Source organism: Puma concolor, chromosome E4 (assembly GCF_028749965.1).
Source record: "Puma concolor isolate L17-30 chromosome E4, mPumCon1.1.hap2, whole genome shotgun sequence".
NCBI lineage: Eukaryota > Metazoa > Chordata > Mammalia > Carnivora > Felidae > Puma > Puma concolor.
The window spans coordinates 5,429,478-5,442,406 of record NC_141683.1 but is presented as its reverse complement, the minus strand read 5'-3'; positions in this window follow the sequence as shown (position 1 = coordinate 5,442,406).

The following is a 12,929-nucleotide window of genomic DNA, read 5'->3' as shown; positions in this document are numbered from 1 at the left end:
CTGGGAGGGAGCCTGGCCGGGCTGTGCAGCCACGGGGACAGATAAGGAGCAGGGACAACTCCTAAGGCTCCCAGGCCTTCCTCACCCTTTCTCACCAATGTTTTAGCAACATTCCTAACAGGCTTGTGACTTTAATTGTTTGCACACAGGACACCCGCAGTCAATGTCGTTTCTGTAGGGGAAGAAATAAAAAGTCTTTTCTCTTCTCATCTACCCTTGTAGGTTCTCAGGTCGGGGACTGTGAAGCAGAGTGACAAAAGACAGATGAACAAGCATACTAACATACGCGTCGCGCATTCACACGGGAGCGCTCAGAGATGAGTAACTCACAGTGGGTAGAACTCAGGCTTCTAGGAGTTTGAGCTCCATGCTGAGTGAAAAGGTTGCCCAAAACAAAACAAAACAAAACACAAAACAAAACAACACAACTTGGGCTTCTGTGGCATCTTCACAAAAGAATAACACACTTTTAGGGAAGTGATAAGACAAAGAAAAAAGGAAAAAGGCTTGAATTTCTAGGGTGGCAAATTACGGGAAAGTAAATATGGGGGGGGAATAAATGGAAGAGAAGGGCTACTTTTTAAAAATATTTTTTTCTTTGTCCCTATGTGATCACTTATTTATTTTTAAAAATCTTTTCAGGTTTTATTGATTTGTTTTGAGAGACAGTGAGAGCATGAGGGAGAGAGGTGTAGAGAGAGGGAGAGAGAGAATCCCAAGCCAGTGCAGAGCCCGATGTGAGGCTCGAACCCACAAACCGTGAGATGGTGACCTGAGCCGAAATCAAGAGCCAGACGCTTAACCGACTGAGCCACCCAGGCGCCCCCTTATTTATTTATTTTTAAAGTAAGTTCTACACCCAGTGTGGGGCTTGAACTTATGAGCCCAAGATCAAGAGTTGCATGCTCTACCTACTAAGCCAGCCAGGCGCCCCAATAAGCGCTACTTAGTAAGGATTGTTACATGTTATCTTCTGGTAAGGGCTACTTAGTAAGGATTGTTACATGGAATCTTCTGGTAAGGGCTACTTAGTAAGGATTGTTACATAGAATCTACTTAGTAAGGATTGTTACATACAATCTCTGGACTAAGGGTCTAGAGTTGTTGCCAGTGATTAACTTCTCCCCTTCCTGGTGGGGGTGGGGGGGTTGGGGGGGGTCACCTTTATGACTTGATGTCCTGCTTTTAGGCCAATAGGGAAAGGGCAGAGAGCTTTTCTTGTACCTATTTCTTACTTGCCTTCAGCTCAAAATGATCAAATGCCAAAGTGGTGTCTTTAGGGTGGCATATTCTGCCCTGTCTCAGTGTCTTTTTTTGGAGGGCAGTACCCCAGAGACACAGGTTGAAATCCTTAAGGATGTCCAGGCTGACAAGGGGTGGCATTATTAGTGTTTATTTATTTTTTCAGAGAGAGACAGAGCACGAGCAGGGGAGGGGCAGAGGGGGCGACACAGAATCCAAAGCAGGCTCCAGGCTCTGGACCGTCAGCACGGAGCCCAACGCGGACTCGAACTCATGAACCTGAGCCAAAGCTGGAAGCTTAACCGGTTGAGCCACCCAGACGCCCCTCCAGGCTGCTCTTGTAGGAAAAGTAAGCGCAAAGGCACGAATTCCTGCAACTAGACGCCACCGCCAGGTGGAGCTAGAACCTCCCGGAAGGCGCTTCCAAACCTGAGGGTAAATGACAGGAGTGGTTGGCTGGAGACTCGGTTAAGAAGGAGGGATTAAAAATGGTTAATCTCATCCATCAGATCGGCAAACGTTAAAATGTTTGTGTAGGGAAGAAAAATAATCGTCCTTTACCCTTGGAGGTTCCTGGTGGAGACACCCCCCCCCCCCCACCGTCATAGAAGATAATTTAACAGGAGAAAAACAAGTTCAATAACACGTGTACCTCCCGTAAGCATGAGATGCCCGGGAAAACGGAGTAACTCCCCCAAACGGTCCGAGCCAGCATCTTAAATATTACTCTAGCTAAAGACAAAGATGTTGGGGGCGGGGGAGAGCCGGTTAAGGGAGGTTTTTCAGGTAATGCACAGTAAACAAGGGTGAGGAGGTCATGCGGATTTCGGTCGTTACCTTCTCCATCAATTTCTAGAGCTCAGGTCCTCCTCCTCTTCCGGGTTCGGGGAGGGAGACACCCGTCCTTGCAAGTGGAGATTTCCCTTCCGAATGCAAAAGTCTCTTACAAAGGGTCCCTGCCATCTGGTTTTCACAGCTTCTCCCGGATCCACTGTTTTCTTCAAGATCACCAGCTCAAGATAATCCTTATGCCAAAGAGGCACACTTTCGGGGTCACGTATTCTGCTTCCCCACCTGGAAAGGCTGTGGGGAACGAGTAACGCGGATACTGTGCGGCGGGCACACAAAAAAAGGCGTCATTCTGATGAGGAGCATTTTGGCAATATCTCAACAAAAGCACAGATACACGTAACGTTTGACCTGGCAACCCCACGGCTAGGAATCGACCCTGAGGCTACACCCCTGACAATACAAACATCCGCATACACGAAGTTATCTGCAGCATTCTTTGTCATTGCAATGTATTGGAAACTGCCCCCCAAAGTTCAAATATAGGCAATTGAGTCAATAAACTCCGGTATAGTCACACGATGCAATAGGTTGCAACTGTAAAAAAAAAAAAATTGAAGATCTTGAAGGGAGAAAAGCACACCACCCCAAAATGCACCTCTGGCATATTGATTACTTAAACTGTTTTTTTTTTTTAATTTATTTATTTTGAGAGAGTGAGAGAGAGAATGAGGGAGGGGCAGACCGACAAAGGGAGAGACAGACTCCCCAGCGGGCTCCGTGCTGTCAGTGCGGAGCCCAACACGGGCCTTGATCCCACAAACTATGAGACCATGACCTGAGCCAAAATCAAGAGTCAGATGCTTGAGCCACCCAGGCACCCCTAAACTAAGTTTTTTTTTTTTTTTAAGGAACTCAGACAAGAGAGAAGCTGTGAAAACTTGAGAAGCGATCTTTTTGTAAGAGACCTTTGCATTCATAAGGGAAATCTCCATTTGGAAGACTGTCTCCCTCCATGTACCAGGAGGAGGGTGTGTGTGTGTGTGTGTGGGGGGGTGACCTAATTTCTAGAAACTTCTCAGTGGAGGAGACCACCAAGTAAACCTGGATAACAACCTCACTCCTGTTTACTGTGCTTCTCCGGGTCACCTCCTGTAAGTGACTCCCCATCCCCAACACCTTTTTTTGTTTTTAATGTGACAGCTTCAGCCTTTTCAGGGAGTTAATTCAGTTTTCCTGGGTGTTCCCTTGTATACAGGAGGTATACACGCCATTAAATTTCTGTTTGATTTTTTTTCCTGTTAACCTGTCTTAAGGGTGTCTGTGTGGCTCAGTCGGTTGGGCGTCTGACTCTCAGTCAGTTGGGCGTCTGACTCTTGATTTCAGCTCAGGTCATGATCCCAGGGTCGTGGGTTCGAGCCCCGCACCGGGCTCTGTACTGTGAGCATAGAGCCAGTTTAAGATTCTTTCTCCCTCTGACCCTCTCCCCCGCTCTCTCTCTCAAAAAACAAACACACAAAAAATCTCAATCTCAATTTAATTTTTAGAACAGCCAAAGAACCTAGAAAAGAATAAGGAAAAAATTTTCTTCCCCTAATTGTATTAACTGACTTGAAGTATTTTCCGGGACATATTTTTAAATGAAAAAAAAAAAAAAAAAAAAACAAAAAACACAAAGCTACATTTTGGTAGGAAAAGGACATAGAATAAGAAAGCATACTGTATTGTTTTTGCAGAAACATACACAAGATAGAAGATAAAAATTAATGAGATTGGTTACCTACAAGAGGTGATAGGATCCGGGCGAAAGAGATAGGCGGTGAAGTTTCACCTTCTGGGAGTATACTGTTTCGTCTGCTTTCGACTTTTGGAACTGTTAAATAACATTCAACCGAGTAAATTTATTTTAATTTTTAAAGTTTATTATTTATTTTGAGAGAGACAGAGAGAACAAGTGGGGGAGGGGCAGAGAGCCACGGGAGGAGACAGCACAAAGCCCAACGTGGGGCTTGAACTTATGAACCGTGAGATCATGACCTGAGCCGGAACCAAGACTGGGATGCTTAACAGACTGAGCCCCCCCAGGTGTCCCCCGAGTAAAATTTTAAAGATCTAATGGGCTTTATTAATCGATTCGGGAATCAGGAAGCGTCCCATCTAGCAAGTAGAGAGGAGCTCCAGAAAAGGCAAGTTTTTTAAAGGTAGAGAGTGAGGAAAAGGAAATAACAAGGAATCCATTGTTTCAGGCGAGGTCGCCCTCCTTAGAGGAACAGGAGGGGTCTAGCAGTAAAATTCATGGTGCTGACCGGGAAATCCCATGTTGACTGGTTAAAGGTTACATTTTAGGGGGTTGAAATTACAGTTAGGTTAGGTAGTAAGTCTCGTTTTACCGACTTGGGGCCTTAACCTAGGTGACACTATTTGGGGCCCATGGTTTTAACAGAACCATGTTAATGTTTTTCACATAAAAAAAAAAAATCATGGGAATGCAAACTGGTGCAGCCACTCTAGAAAACAGTAAGGAGGTTCCTCAAAAAATTAAAAACAGAACTACCCTACGACCCAGCAATTGCACTACTGGGCATTTATCCAAGGGATACAGATGGGCTGTTTCAAAGGGACACATGAGCCCCCATGTTTACAGCAGCGCTATCGGCAATAGCCAGAGTAGGGAAGGAGCCCAAATATCCATCGATGGATGAACGGATAAAGAAGATGCGGTCTATATACACAATGGAATATCACTTGGCAATCAAAAAGAATGAAATCTTGCCATTTACAAGTGGATGGAACTAGGGGATATTATGCTAAGTGAAATTAGTCCGAGTAAGACGAATACCGTATAAGTTCACTCATATCAGGACTTTAAGAGACCAAACAGATGAACAGAAGGGAAGGGAAACAAAAATAATACAAAAACAGGGAGGGGGACCAAACAGAAGAGACTCTTTTTTTTTTTTTTTTTTTTTTTTTTAATTTTTGGGACAGAGAGAGACAGAGCATGAACGGGGGAGGGGCAGAGAGAGAGGGAGACACAGAATTGGAAACAGGCTCCAGGCTCCGAGCCATCAGCCCAGAGCCCGATGCGGGGCTCGAACTCCCGGACCGCGAGATCGTGACCTGGCTGAAGTCGGACGCTTAACCGACTGCGCCACCCAGGCGCCCCAGAAGAGACTCTTAAATACAGAGAACGAACCAGAGGGTTGATGGGGGGGTTGTGGGAGGGGGGATGCGCTAAATGGGGAAGGGGCTTAAGGAATCTACTCCTGAAGTCATCGTTGCACCATTTGCTAACTAACTTGGATGTCAATTTGAAAAGCCAATAAATCATTAATAAAAAAATAAATCAATGAGAAAAAAAGATGAATTACATGGGAGTGTCTGGTAACAGTGGGAAAGGAGCTGTGGGCTGACCATGCGGGAGCTGTGGCAGTCTTGAAAGAGACAAAGAAAAGCAAAGGTCTCAAGTCAGGACCGCACATTTTGGGAGAAGGTGTTTCTTGCGACCGTTGAACATGCTGGGTGACGAGCCGGACCTAAAAACCGCTAGGTGTTTGACTAAAGGGAAAAGTTTCTGGAAGCCGAGAACTAGAAAGTAAGGAGTCTCAAATGGCAAAAATGATACAATTTAGTAATGAATTCGATGACCTTTATTTTACTAGAAAGCAATCCACGGGCGGGGGAGAATGTCACACTAGAGTCTGGTCAAGGACAGTCTGCATCTCCTGGCCCGTGTGGGCAGTGCTGTCTCAGGCCCCAGAGCCAGCGTGTGGTAGGTGAACAGTGACAGCGATGAGGGAGCATGTGGCAAGCTGGGGGCCAAGTACAAGCTAGCAACCCTCCCCGCCCCCCCCAGCTCCACCCCCCAGATGGGATATGTGTGATATTCCTCAGACACTCCCAGCTACCCACGCACAAAGAAAAGGGGTTTGAGTGCTTGCCATGGTGATATGGGAAACTAATGCAAATGAAAAATTAAATTCCCTTACTGCCTACAGGCCCCAATGACAAGTCCTTGAAACTGGCAGAGTGACCTCCTTCTAGAAGCTCAGCTGCCTCCATGATGACACTTTGCTAGGGGCAAAAGAGAATCTTAGCTTAACGTCATCCCAATCTCGAGGTTCCTGTAAGTCTACTTCAACATAAAAATTCCTTTGGAAACTTCCTTTATCTCAACTCCCCCAAGATATATGCTGGCAAACATAATCCAAGCTTATGACCCCCTGATGTACATCTGAAGGGTCTCATGGCTGAGGTTTTACTAAACAGTAATAAATGGCATTTTTTCTAAAGCACAGCTAGCCCCTCAAGGTCCTGGAAACCTTGCTTCCAAAATGCCTTAGAGACTTACTGTGTCCCTAACGCCCTCCCAACCTGAGGGTATATAATGAGTTACCCGTCACGACCCCAGTGCAGCTCTTCCTGCCTACGGGTCCTGTCCCCGTGCTTTAATAAAATCACCTTTCTGCACCAAAGACATCTTCAAGAATTCTTTCTTGGCCGCCGGCTCTGAACCCCTCACTGTCACCCCAAAACTTCATCCACATGATTCTTGGCCCCGTTCATAACATGCGTCAACAACCAGGCAAAAGCAAGCACCACTTTGGAGGCCGTGGGGAGAATTTCCACAAGTTGCCAGCCATCGGGATGCAGGGGAACACGGAGGGAGGCTCCGTGAGAAGCAATACACTCGGGAAATAACAAACAGCATGTGACTTTTGCTACTCAAACTCCTGCTGTTAATTAAGGAAAAATTGTGGAGGATTTTGAAATGCGCGAATACTGAGCATCCTTCCCAGTGGAATACTAGGATTCTTCTAGACCAGAGGACCCCCCTCTGTGGAGTTTCCTGATTCTGTGGGGATTTGCATTCCTCATTGTCTGACTGTTTTGCAGCTCTGTAGGGAGAGAAGTTTACCGAGAAGACCGATGTTGCAAATGACCCATGTTCATAGAAACGCAAATGACTTTTGTCTGGTACCCATCTGATTGCTTTCCGGTTGAGAAAGGAGACGATTCGGGGGGCCTCTGGGTGGCTCAGTCAGTTAAGCATCCGACCTCGGCTCAGGTCACGATCTCAAGGTTCGTGGGTTTGAGCCCCGCGTTGGGCTCTGGGCTGACAGCTCAGAGCCTGGAGCCTGGTTCTGATTCTGTGTCTCCCTCTCTCTCTGCTCCTCCCCTGCTCACACTCTGTCCTACTCGCTCAAAAATAAATAAACATAAAAAAAAATAGAAAGGAGAAGATCCCATACATTACATTTTTGCTTTATAGGAGTAATTAATGAGTAATTGTTAATGCACTCATTTTATATTTCTATGATTTTACTTAAAAAAAAAAAATCTTTCAGGGTGCCTGGATGGCTCAGTCAGTGGAGCATGGGACTCTTGATCTCAGGGTTGTGAGTTTGAGACCCACGTTTGGTGTAGAGATGACTTAAAAATAATAATAATAATAGGGGCGCCTGGGTGGCGCAGTCGGTTAAGCGTCCGACTTCAGCCAGGTCACGATCTCGCGGTCCGTGAGTTCGAGCCCCGCGTCAGGCTCTGGGCTGATGGCTCAGAGCCTGGAGCCTGTTTCCGATTCTGTGTCTCCCTCTCTCTCTGCCCCTCCCCTGTTCATGCTCTGTTTCTCTCTGTCCCAAAAATAAATAAACGTTGAAAAAAAAATTAAAAAAAAATAATAAAATCAAAATCTTTCAACTGCCTAGTGGGGGCTGAGGGGGCTGGCAGTCAGTAGCAGGTGTGGATGTAGATTTGGTGGGTGTTTAGTTGATACCAGTTGCGTGGGGGAGGGAGGCTCCTTAAGAACAATAACGCATTAGGTAGAAGGCCTTGGAAGAGGTCCTGAGGCGTAACCTTAAACATCACAGTGAATCTGCCCCTTTACCATTGCTGAAAGATAATTTTCAGAAAAAGGTAAAACCATGAATGCCCTACAAGATATAAAAATGATCCCAGGTTAAAGATCTTATCTTATAAGGGAGAATCAAGCGGGGCAGCAAAAGTGGTTTAAGCGAGAATAGAAAAAACAAATCTATCTGGTTTGTCTTTCTTAAGTAATTTCTACACCCTACGTGGGGCTGGAACTCACCACCCCAAGATCAAGAGTCCCAGGCTACTCCCACTGAGCCAGCCAGGCGCCGGGGGGGGGGGGGGGGGGGCGAAATAAAGGGGCAGTAAAAGAATGTTGAAACGAATCCTAAGTGGTGGTGACACTGATTTGGGGGAGGGGAGAAAGTCGTAAATTTTACACGTCTATCAATTGCCTCCAATTTGAATACTTCAAAAATGAAAGACTAGACTCTCCTCGCCTAGAAGGACGGAGACAACACAGTCTTCCCCCCCCCCCCCCGTCGGAGACCGCTCTCCTGTCCCAGGGGTGTGTCCCTTTGGGGACCTGGGACGGACGCAGGCCTGACTCCAACCCCCCCCAAAGATGAAGCTGCCGCAGTGAGGTCGCGGGTGCGTTCAAGGGGGTCTCCAGCTCCCGCGGGGGCCACTTGTCGGGGGCTAGCTGAGGGCTCTGGCTGGACACCACGCTCCCTAATTTGCTCCCACTGGGGGCGGGCGGGGGGCGGCCGTGAAGCCCGTCCCCCGGCCCCAGCTGGGGACAAATGACTACCGAGACTTGGGGGGCCGGCCGCGCTCTGCGTTTCTGAGGCAGAGGGGACATCTAGCGGCTGCTTCTTTTCCTGTTTCTTTTCCTCGTGGTGCCCAACGTCGGTCCCCGTGGGGATCAGTCCGCGGAGAAGGTGCGGGTTCCGGGCGTGCTGGGAGGGGGGCTCCGCCCGCGGCTCCCCCAGGTCTCCGGAGGGAGGAGCCCCGGGGAGGCGGCCGGAGCTGCCGGGACGCTCGGCTTCTTGGGGGGTGGGGGTGGGGACGCGGAGGCGGGCTCGGGGACCCCAGGGCAGATCCGATCCCCCCCGCCAGCCTCCTTGCTCCGGAGGGCCTCCCGCGCCCACGACACCTGCTGTGCCGCACTGCAGCCGCCGCCCGGTTGTGCGCTCCGGCCCCCCTGCCCCGCGCTCGGCGGTGCGCCCCGGCCCCCGGGCTCTGCTCTCGGCGGTGCTCCCCGGCCCCCGGCCCCCTGTGCTGGGCGATGAGCCCCGGCCCCAGGCCCCTGCGCTCGGCGGTGCGCCCCGCCCCCTGGCCCCTGCGCTCGGCGGTGCGCCCCGGCCCCCCGGGCCCTGCTCTCGGCGGTGCTCCCAGGCCCCCGGGCCCTGCTCTCGGTGGTGCGCCCCGGCCCCCGGCCCCCTGTGCTGGGCGATGAGCCTCGACCCCTGGCCCCTGCGCTCGGCGGTGCGTCCCGGCCCCCGGGCCCTGCTCTCGGCGGTGCGCCCCGGCCCCCCCTGCCCCGCGCTCGGCGGTGCGCCCCGGCTCCCGGGCTCTGCTCTCGGCGGTGCTCCCCGGCCCGCGGCCCCCTGTGCTGGGCGATGAGCCCCGGCCCCAGGCCCCTGCGCTCGGCGGTGCGCGCCGGCCCCCCGGGCCCTGCTCTCGGCGGTGCTCCCCGGCCCCCGGCCCCTGCGCTCTGCCGCGCGGAGTCACAGAAGCGGCCGGTGCGGAAAGCCCGCGCCGGGAGCGTGAGGGGCTCACTAAACCCACGTTACAAAGCGCCTGGCGGGAAGCAGCGGGGAACTTGGGTGCGCGGGTTGTTTTCTGCATGTGGACAGAATGGGGGGAGAAAGGGGATTACGAAAAGACTTTGTGATAGTGAGGATTTCTCCCGTGTAATGTTCTTTGCAGGACAATATGAAGAGGGATTTTTTTTTCCTAATTATTTTGTGCCCATCTTAATTGTGAATTTGTCAATACTATCCCTCTGGGGGCCCTTAGTCTTACCAACTTAAAAAAAAATTTTTTTTAAATGTTTATTTTTGAGAGAGAGACACACACAGAGTGCGAACAGGGGAGGGGCAGAGAGAGAAAGAGAGACACAGAATCCAAAGCAGGCTGCAGGTTCTAAGCTGTCAGCGCAGGGGGCTCTAACTCAGGAACTGCGACATCACGACCTGGGCCAAAGCCGGAGCCTTAACCACTGAGCTCCAACCTTACCCATTTAAAAATTTTTACGTGTACCAAGTTGCAACAGATATTGCTGAAACTGTCGGGCTGGACTGTGCGTGTGTCCTCCTCTCGCCCCATCCGATACAAAACAAGTTGTAACCCCTCAGACCCTTAAAATATGGCTAAATTTGGAGATGGGCTCTTTAAAGAGATACTTAGGGCAAACGAAGTTTTTAGGGTAGACCCCAACCCAATGTGACTGCAGTTCTTATAAGAAGAAGAACTTAGGATATAAATGCAGACCCAGGGATGACCCACCATGTGAGGAAACAGCTAGAAGGGGCCCTTTGCAAGCCACCGGGAGAGGCTTCCGGAGACATCAAACTTGCCCACACCCTGTGATCTTGGCCTTCCAGCCTCCGAACCAAAGCCCCCCCCCCCCCCCCCCCCCGGGTATTTTGTTATGGGAGCTCTAGCAAACCAGTGCAGTTGTATCTAAGGACGGTGCCTACAGAACGCGCTCCGAACTTCGGCAGGAAGATACTCTCGGCATTATTCCATGTTTCCATTCATCCCTGACTCATAGCTCAGTCTGACTTTGCCCACACACCGGTATCGGGCTCCACTCCTGTGTTTTGCAGTCAGACCCTGCTGGGGCTCATTCATTTCTCTACAGCTAAGGCTGTTTCCTGTGGAAGTCGTCTGAAGCTTACATTTCCCCTAGGTCGGTCCCTCCGTTCCAATGGGGAGCTCCAGACGAGGAATCGTTCTTGTGATAGATGCCCCAGAGCGCCTGTTCTACTGTGGAAGCAGAAAGAAAACAGGAAATTATAAGCAGCATTTACATTGAGAATCTCTTTTGCATTGATTACTTTATAGCAAAACCCAGACACTCTTTCAAGAAGGCAGGGGCATTCTGGGAAGCGGCACATTCATGAACTGGTGGTGTGGTGTAAATGGTTACAACCCTTTTTTTTTTTTTTGGACACATAACAGCAGCACCTTTCAATGGCCATAAAAATGTTCACACCATGAAGGTCAGTAATCCCTCCCCTGGGAATCCACCCTATGGAAATAATCAAACAGAAGCAAGAGGTCATATACATATATGTGTGAAAGATGTTCATTGTCGCATGCTTTGTAAGAGTAAAAAGTTGGCAAGAAACCAAATTCTCAACGATCAGCAAGTTGTTAAGTTAGAACACAAAAGCCCATGAAATATTATGCATCTATTAAAAATGATAATTATGAGGACCATGTAAAAACATGAACAATGTTTATGATGTTTACATATATACCTATTAAGAATGCAAAATAGCATCCATTTTATAATTATATCTGTGTGAAAAAGTCATAGTCAAAAATTGAGAGATGAGGGTTAGTATCCAATATCTATAGGGAGTTTACCAAACTCAACACCGGAACAACAAATAATCCGGTGAAGAAATGGGCGAAAGACATGAGCAGACCCTTTTCCAAAGAAGACATCCAGATGGCCAACAGACACATGAAAAGATGCTCAACATCACTCATCATCAGGGAAATACAAATTAAAACAACACTGACATAACACCTCATACCTGTCAGAATGGCTAACATTAACAACTCAGGCAACAACAGATGCTGTTGTTGTGGGGTTGTGGAAAAATGGGAACCCTCTTGCACTGTTGGCAGGAATGCAAACTGGTGCAGCCACTCTGAAAAACAGTGTGGAGGTTCCTCAAAAAATTAACAATAGAACTACCCTACGACCCCACAATAGCACTACTAGGAATTTATCCAAAGGATACAGGAGTGCTGATGCATAGGAGCACATGTACCCCAATGTTTATAGCAGTGATTTCAACAATAGCCAAATTATGGAAAGAGCCTAAATGCCCATCAACTGATGAACGGATAAAGAAGATGTGATTTATATGTACAATGGAATACTACTTGGCAATGAAAAATAATGAAATCCTGCCATTTGCAGCAACGTGGATGGAACTGGAGGGTAGTATGCTAAGGAAGTAAGTCAGTCAGAGAAAGACAGGTATCATATATTTTTGCTCATATGTAGAACTTGAGAAACTTAACAGAAGACCATGGGGGAAGGGAAGGGGAAAAAATAGTTACAGAGAGGGAGGGAGGCAAATGATAAGAGACTCTTAAATACAGAGAAAAAACTGAGGGTTGATGGGGGGGTGGAGAGGGGAAAATGTGTGATAGGCATTGAGGAGGGCACTTGCTGGGATGAACACTGGGTATTGTATACAAGTGATGAACCACAGGAATCTACCCCCAAAACTAAGAGCACACTGTATACACTGTATGTTAGCCAACTTGACAATAAATTATATTTAAAAAATTGAGAAATAAGGGTGAATAAAAACAATTTTCCGGGGCACCTGGGTAGCTAAATTGGTTAAGCATCTGACTTTGGCTCAGGTCATGATCTTGCGGTTCGTGAGTTCAAGACCCACATAGGGTTCTATGATGACTGCTTGGAGCCTGGAGCTTGCGTCGGATTCTGCCCCTCTCTCTGCCCCTCCCCTGCTTACATTCTGTCTCACTCTTTCTCTCTCAAAAATAAACATTAAAAACAATAAAATAAAACACAAAGGAACAGGTGAAATTAACACATTTGGGTGTGTGTAGCCAAAATGTGTAGCCGATATAAAAATTTACTGTCTTGTCAACTCTTTATTTTTTAATTTTTTTTAAATTTTATTTTTTTATTTTTTAAAATTCACATCCAAATTAGTTAGCATATAGTGCAACAATGATTTCAGGAGTAGATTCCTTAGTACCCCTTACCCGTTTAGCCCATCCCCCCTCCCACACCCCCTCCAGTAACCCTCGGTTTGTTCTCCATATTTATGAGTCTCTTCTGTTTTGTCCCCCCTCCCTGTTTT